The sequence below is a fragment of the Elaeis guineensis genome, chromosome 5, assembly GCF_000442705.2.
Source record: "Elaeis guineensis isolate ETL-2024a chromosome 5, EG11, whole genome shotgun sequence".
Classification (NCBI taxonomy): Eukaryota; Viridiplantae; Streptophyta; class Magnoliopsida; order Arecales; family Arecaceae; genus Elaeis; species Elaeis guineensis.
This window is the reverse complement of record NC_025997.2, coordinates 117,034,838-117,042,523: the sequence shown is the minus strand read 5'-3', so window position 1 is coordinate 117,042,523 and position 7,686 is coordinate 117,034,838. Positions and strand designations below refer to the sequence as shown.

The 7,686-nt window shown below is 37.5% G+C and overlaps 1 non-coding gene across 1 annotated transcript; it reads right to left on the bottom strand.

Moving 5' to 3' along the window:
- Window positions 1-1,466: 1,466 nt before the first annotated feature.
- On the bottom strand, window positions 1,467-1,539 carry TRNAA-UGC (transfer RNA alanine (anticodon UGC)). Its single transcript has one exon. It is a non-coding gene; the product is annotated as a tRNA-Ala (tRNA).
- Window positions 1,540-7,686: the final 6,147 nt, after the last annotated feature.

The window sequence follows — 7,686 nt, the reverse complement described above, 5'->3', positions numbered from 1 at the left end:
CCTCTTGTAGCGCAGAGAATTCAAACCCAGCTTGTGGTTACTAGTTTTCAAGTGAAATCACGAATGAAAATTGATCAATTCCATGGTCTAAATCTTTCTTTACGTTTTGCAGAGAGTTGAGTGATTGAGAGAGAGAGAAAGATGAGAGCAAGTTTTTCTACTTTCATATATATTTTTTAGTTGGAAAGTTATTTTCCTTTTGTAAACCGTATGTGAGAATAGCTGCTAGTGGTAGTTATTCTCTGCAGTCCCACTTCCTCTTTTTATTTTATTTTAATTTATTTATAATAAATGATGGATCGGGCCATCCATTATGGGTGCATCCGGCCGGATCCATAATCCAACAATATTATTGATCTTCAAGGACTTATTGGTGACATCATAGAGAGGGGCTTGGCGAGGCTAGATTGGTTTGGTGACTTGCTAACCTTGGAAGCGGAAGAGGAAAGCTGAGAGTAGACAAAAAGGAGGTTAAGTGCAGGTTCCCAAGATTCCATTAATAATTTTGGAGATGATAAAAGTACAAAAATAGAAAAAGTAGTTATCAATAAATAGCCTTTTATTTTCTCATAATACCCATTGTCAATTGATAGTTCATATCAATTATTTCATTTTATTAAACATAATAAAAAATGCATAGTAGCAACATTCTTTTTTCTATCATATCTTTGTAATTATGAGTATATGAAACATATTGGAATATCTTAAAATGCCCTTATATTTTGCGAGAAGAATCATGCATACCTGCACTTGTTTGCTTAGGTTCTCGTCAACCTTATTCAATCATTAGTTCGATGCTAATGTTTAATACTTTGTGTTCATTTTTCAGATAGTGTCTTAGAATTTGAGAAGGATGTAACGTGATAATAAGAAGTTTAAAAATTGTTGGATTGGAGATAGGAAATCATCCATGTATTTCATTAGCTTTTACCTTTCTTTTTATTTAAGATGGATATGTTCAATCAAACATTTGCTCGCGCTCGTATTAGACATCTGAATGTTTACTCATTTCATTCTCAGTTTACTATATATCTATGTTGGTTCTCTCTTAACATTTTGAGGTCTATAGGATAAATTTATGGTTAGTTTGATTCTTATAAAATTTGTTACCATTTATTAGTTTTAATATAATTTTGATAAATTAATATTTTATATTATTATTTTTTGGAAATAGATAACCTAACAACCAACATCATCTGGATTTGATTGGGTTGGTTCCAATCATGATTAGTTCAATTCTAATTCCAAAAATTAAGAATTGATTGAAATTAGGTTATTTTGGATCAGCCTCTGTCAGAACCAAGCCAACCCATGTGTAAGCAATAGGAGAATAAAAACAAAAAATCCAATGTAAATAAATAAGCATGCAAAGTAAATCCAAATGAAAAAAAAAAATCCAGTGTAAACAAATAAGCATGCAAAGTAAATCCAAAAGAGGTAAACTGTAAAGACGAAGAATTAAAATTTGGAGATGCAGGGGATCGAACACTGTACCTCTCGCATGCAAAGCGAGCGCTCTACCATTTGAGCTACATCCCCAGACCACATTACTATTGATATATTATAAATTTAAATAATGATTTTCAACTTGAGGCCGCTGCCGTGACATCCCCCAGGGCAGCAACCTCAAAACAACTCATCAAGTTTACCTTCTTTTTCCTGTTGTTCCTTTTTTTAAATAATTTTGTTCTGATTGCAAAGCAAAGTAGTTCAGCTTGCAATGTTCTAAATTTCCAAATCCTCCAATCTGTTTTTCCGAGTCTTTCTTCTCATCCTTCTTGTTATGTAAGGAGGGTGTTCTCTTTTCCTTTTCTAAATTGAGTGGGTGCATATAGTTTGCATTGCGAATGCACATAACAAAACCATAAATAACTCATAAATATCTGTTTTCCAATTCTTTGAATTTTTATGTAGTAAGAGATAACAACCTCACCTTCATCTCAAACTCGATCATTTCTTTATCATCATATATTTCATGGAGCCACTTTGTGTATTGCTTAGTTCTGCATGTTTGGAGATTGCCATATATATTTTTTGACCTGATCAGGGACATGAGTGCTGAAGCTTGTACTACTTTTAGTTTTCAGACTGGATACTGCTCTTATCCTAATCTTGGTTGAACTTGGATTATGGACACCCAAGTAAACAAAAACTAGATGCAAGTTGTGCCATCTAAGCAAGCTAAGATGTTTCTATTGAGATTCTTCTTATAGCTCTGATCAATGCTATTAGCTGAACTTGTTAGTCCCCCAAATCTTATGAAAGATATATTAAAGAGATCTTTTCCTATCAATTAATTTTGATTTGCAAAACAAAAAGTTTATTCCAGGGGGCATATGTTCCTTGCATTCACGATTTATACTCTCCACATGGACCAAACCTTTTCCTTGCTAGAGGTTCTTTTATTAAGCCAATGTTGACATTCATGGTTAAAAGACTGCAGGTATCCTTTTCTGTTTTCTGGAGGGTTACATGTTTCAGTTGCTTTTCTATATCGTTTGTGTGGATAACAAATATGACAAACTAGCTATTTGATTGTAAGAGTTATCATGTGTTTTGTTTTGAAGAATGCTTGACTACATTGTCACTCTTTTTTCTTTTCTTTTGTTTCTTTTTTCTTCAAAGAAGTTAGAACTGTGCATCACTATCTATTCGGACCTCTGTCCAGGTCTGAGTACTATTACTAGAACTTATCTGCTCAGAAGCACATGAATGAGACTGCTGCTTTGTAGGTTCAGTAAACTCTTCTTCACTTTTATATAGGTAATCCCTTTATCTGTGATTTAGGAAGCTTTCATCTTGCATGTTCTTCCTAATTTTGGGTGTGGTTTTCTGTAATTTTTGTCAGCTGCTACAACAAAAATGCCATAAGCATTTTCTCTATAATATTTTGGTGACTGGCTTATAGTAATTGGTATATTATTGAAGGCTGTGCCAGTAATGCATCATTGTAATCACGGGATGCTTAAGTTGTTGAGTGGTGATAGCATGGCAGATGCTAATGTTGATATCAATGTTTCATAAAAGTAAGAAGGATAGAGACAGAAGCAAGTACATCAAATGAAACTTGGTACTTATAGTCTTACAGAAATAGAGGATAAGATGAGCTAGAAATGCTTAAGTTGATTTAGTCAATGTGCATCAGAGGCCAAAGCTAGTTGCAATGAAAAAAATCTCATGGAACAATTTTCTTGTTAAAGATCACATGAAGACCAACAAATTCTTGGATGAAAGTATCTAGAATGGAAAGCTAAAAAAAGTTTCAGCATACTTAGATAAGAATAAGAAAGGGATCAATTTAGCCAAACCAATGTGAATATGGTAAGACTTATTTATATTAATGAGCTTTTCACATTGACCACTATAACATGGTTCGTCATTGTGCTTTGTAGGTCAGGATGATTGTAGTGAGGAAAGTGCTTAAGATACAGGTTGAAGGATTAGAAACAATAGAAAATTAAGTAAATCTTGGATGGAAGTTATGACAGAGGTCATGAAGACAATCTACATTGTGGAAGGTTTAGCACTAGACATGAAATCATGGACATGACAAGATCCATTCAGGTAACTTTTGGTAAATATGGTGGAAATCATTGTTTATATCAAGGCTTGGAAATTATACCCCCAAAATTATTGTTGCAACCATCATTTGCCCTCAATCATTATGCAGGAGTTCAAGGAATCCGGAAGGAACAAGCTAGTTGGGATATCTTATTTCAAATTCTCTGGAGTGTTAAGGTAGTGGATACTGCTTTATCAAAAGCTCCATTTAAATAGTCTTCTGAATTGGAAACTACAATGAGATGAGCAAAGCGATGCTTGGAAATTCTTTTTTGAAATACATCTCATTGGTTTGTCAAGTATGATTGCAGCTGCTCGGTTCATCTAAAATCAAACCAGGAGTATAATTTTCCAACTATCTTTCTTTGGATTTGGTTGTTTTGTACTTATGCCATGATAATCTGTTTAATTAATAATAAGGCATTACCAACTGCGTGCCTTGTTTGTTCCACCTGGGCTTTTGAGCTTGTCGTCTTTTCATGCTTCCTACATTAGCTTGCCTTTTTTTAGAATTAGAAAAATAGTCACTGAAAATGTGACCAAAAATTTATGGATGTTTTACTGTAGTAAGGCGAGTGTAGATGGATGGGTGTTGTCATGATTTTCAAAACTGTCCTGAACTAAATAATTTGGGATGTGTCGGACTGGACCGACAGAGAATCAAGATGGTTCCAACAGGAAAAATGGCGCACACCGATGCTGGGGAAGAAAGAGAGAGAAACAGATGAAGAGAGAGAGGAGGAGAGGGAGAGGCCGTCGGAGGGCCCTCTGTGGCCGTCGGAGGGCCGCAGAAGCCTCCACGGCTTGGTTCGCCCGATAGGACTGCCGCAACAAGCAAGAAAGAGAGAGAGGGAGACTACCAAAGATGGGAGAACGGGACAGCGGAGGAGTCATCGGAGGTCTCTAGGTGGCTATCGTGGCCACTAGACAGCAGAAGTGGCACGGACGGAGTCGAGGCCGCAGAATAGGAGCGACTGCCCCTGTTCATGCATTGGCCGTTTTTTAAAAAGAAAGATGAACATTAAAGCCAGCACTTGGTTTACCGGCTTCATTTTTTAATTTTTTTTTTAAAAAAAATTTAAAATAATGAAATCTTTGCCCGCTTCATTATTTCAATACTTTTTTAAGAAAGCTCAGAAATAGTGAGGCCAGCAAATCCATTGTCGGCTTCACTGTTGTAGGACTTTTTAAATAGGGGTTTTTTTAAAAAGCCCCTAAAACAGGGGATTTTTTTAAAAAAGCTCCTTAGGCCGTGGAGCCGGAGGTGGTGTTTACGCCATCCGATAGCCACGGCGGCCAATCAGAAGCCCTCCAACAGCCTCTTCGCCGGACCCTCCTCGGTGTGGTTCTTCCCCCCTCTCTCTCTTCTCTCTTTTCTTCCGTGGACGACATGTAGCCGCGGTGGCCATCGTGGCCCTCCAAGGGCCCATGCAGCCCTCAGGTGGCCATCGATGGCGTCTCGGTCACCTCAACCTCCTTCCCTCCCCTCTTCTCTCTCTTCCTCTTTTTTCCTCTCTTTCTCCCTTTTCCTCCTCCCCGGTTCGTCCCTTCCTCCCTTCGTCGGTTCGTGCTGGTCCGGTCCGGTATGGGGCCATGCTGGACCATGCCATCGGTCGGCTAGAACGGCATTCAAAACCTTGGGTGTTGCTAAGTTGGAATAACTATTTCTAGTAGCCGTGCCGGATTGTGCCGTCGGTCGGCCGGAATGGCCGTCGGTACTGGTATTCAAAATCTTGGGTGTTATTAAGTTGGAATAACTATTTCTAGCAGCTTGTTTTCTTACTCATTAATGAAATTATTGTTACACTTCGATTGAAATGGTACAGTGTCCGTTCTAACCAAGTTTTGATTGCAAAAGGAGAAGCCTGAAAGATGACGAAGATAGGAAAACTAGACATTTGGCCCCCGAGGGGGGGGTTGTAATGTTGACAACAAATGGAAGAGTTTCATGTTTATATAGCCCTTATTTTCATGAGGATACAAAGGAATTAGGTTATAGAACATGAATCGGCAAAGTTGCTTGCATTTATAAATAGAGTGATCATGTTAGGCTTGAGACATAGTCGGACTCTTGCAGTTTATGGGCCTAAGCAGTGTGAAAAGTATCTTAATGGCTATTTTATCTATTTGGCCCTTGCAATTCAGTCAGAGTTACAAGTGTTCTTGTAAGTGGACCATCTAATATGTTGATTTCAACTTCTAGATTCCAAGTGATGGTATGTGTTAAGCATTCATGTCATGCCTCCGATCCAAAATTGTGAATCGAAGATCGCGGCAACTGCCGCATACTCATAAAGAACTCTCTCCATAAGCATGCAAGGCATCTCATCACGATATCAATGCATCACAGCGGAATAAATTCAAATAATTATTATTCAACTGTAATTCAAGTAATTAAATCAAATGTCTTACATCCAATAAAATTTTTGCTAAAAATAAAACAATAGGTCTAAGTTCAATGAAGTTGACAATGCTAAATCTCGCCTCTAAAAGCTCTGTCCCAATATTTCTTCCCACGCTCGAAATTAATTATCTAAATCTGAAAAAAATAGAAAGAAAAGTAATGAGCTAGACAGCCCAGTAAGTAACAAATATCTCAACTAGATATTTCAGATATTATATAATTTTCAAGAACAATGCTGCAAATAAACATAAAAATATATTTCATGCTGATTTAATGCAAATCCAATATTTTCAAATATTCACATATAATAAATCTGATTCGATTCAAAACACTCGTAACTCAACAGCCTCGACTATGACCAACGTTTAACCCCCATTGGCGGGGTCCACAGAATACCAGCGCACAACCCCCACTGGCAGGGTCCACAAACACCAGCGCACAACCCCTACTGGCAGAGTCCACAAACACCAGCGCACAACCCCCACTGGCAGGGTCCACTGAGTACCAACGTATAATCCCCATTGGCGGGGCCCACTGAAACATAGTTAGGCTGAGAGCAAAAATCCGATCTGTATCAAAATACTTTGTATAAATAATTCACTGAACATGTGCATAATCAACATACCATAATATTTCAAAAGTACTCTCTTTCAAAACATAATTCATAATTTATGCATAATTTCAGAGAATAATTATTTATTTTCAGAATACATATGAAATATCTCGAGAAGATGATTCATTACTTACCTTTCACGGAGCACTGAATGAACAGATCGACTAACTTTTAGGAGATTCTTCCGTGCCTATTATCCAAAATTATATTTTTACATTAATTTTAATTTAAAATTAAATCTAACAAATCCCAAAATCAAAACCTCACTTAAAATCAGACTCTTCCCTAAACTCGATCAAGATCATCAATGAAGCCTTCCACTTCGCTCATCCTAGAGGAATAACTTTAAAGAGAGAAAAAATCCATCAAGAGAGAGAAACAACCTAGAGAGAGAAAATTCTAGAGAGAGAAAGTAGAGAGAGAAAATCCAATTTCAGAGAGAGAAAGTCAGGGTTCAGACTGAAAGAAGAGAGAGAAACTCTCTCTCATCAATTTTTTTTTATTTATTATTTTTTATTATTTTATTTATTTATTTATTTATTTATTTATATATATATAAATATATATATATATTTTTATTTTTATTTTTATTTTATTTTCTTTTCTTTTCTTTTCTTTTTCTCTTTTTCTTCTTTCTCTTTTCTTTTTCTTTCCTTTTCTTTTTCTCTTTTTCTCTTTTTCTTTTTCTTCTTTTTCTTTTCTCTTTTTTTTTTTCTTCTTCTTCTCTTTTCTTCTTCTTCTCTCAGCTCCTTCCAGGCCGAACAGGGGACGACGGTCCCCTCCTTGTGCCGGGCCATTCAGGCCACAGCCACCGCGGCGGAGGCCGGCGGCAGAAGGGGGCCACTCCCCCAGTCACGGAGGAGCGTGGCCGGCGATCGCAATCGATCGCCGGCACCGGAAAATTCACGAAAAAGAGACCAAAACAGAGGTCCCTTTCTCCGACCGAAAATCGGCGACTCTCGTCGCCGGCAGCCACGCACAAGAGCACGGAAGGAAGGGGAAGGAAGAGAGGAAGAAAAAGGAAACTAACCTCAGTCTTCGGTGACCTCGTCGGCGGGCAGTCACGGCGAGAACAAGGCAAGGAATCGCGGCTCTACTTCGAGAAAAT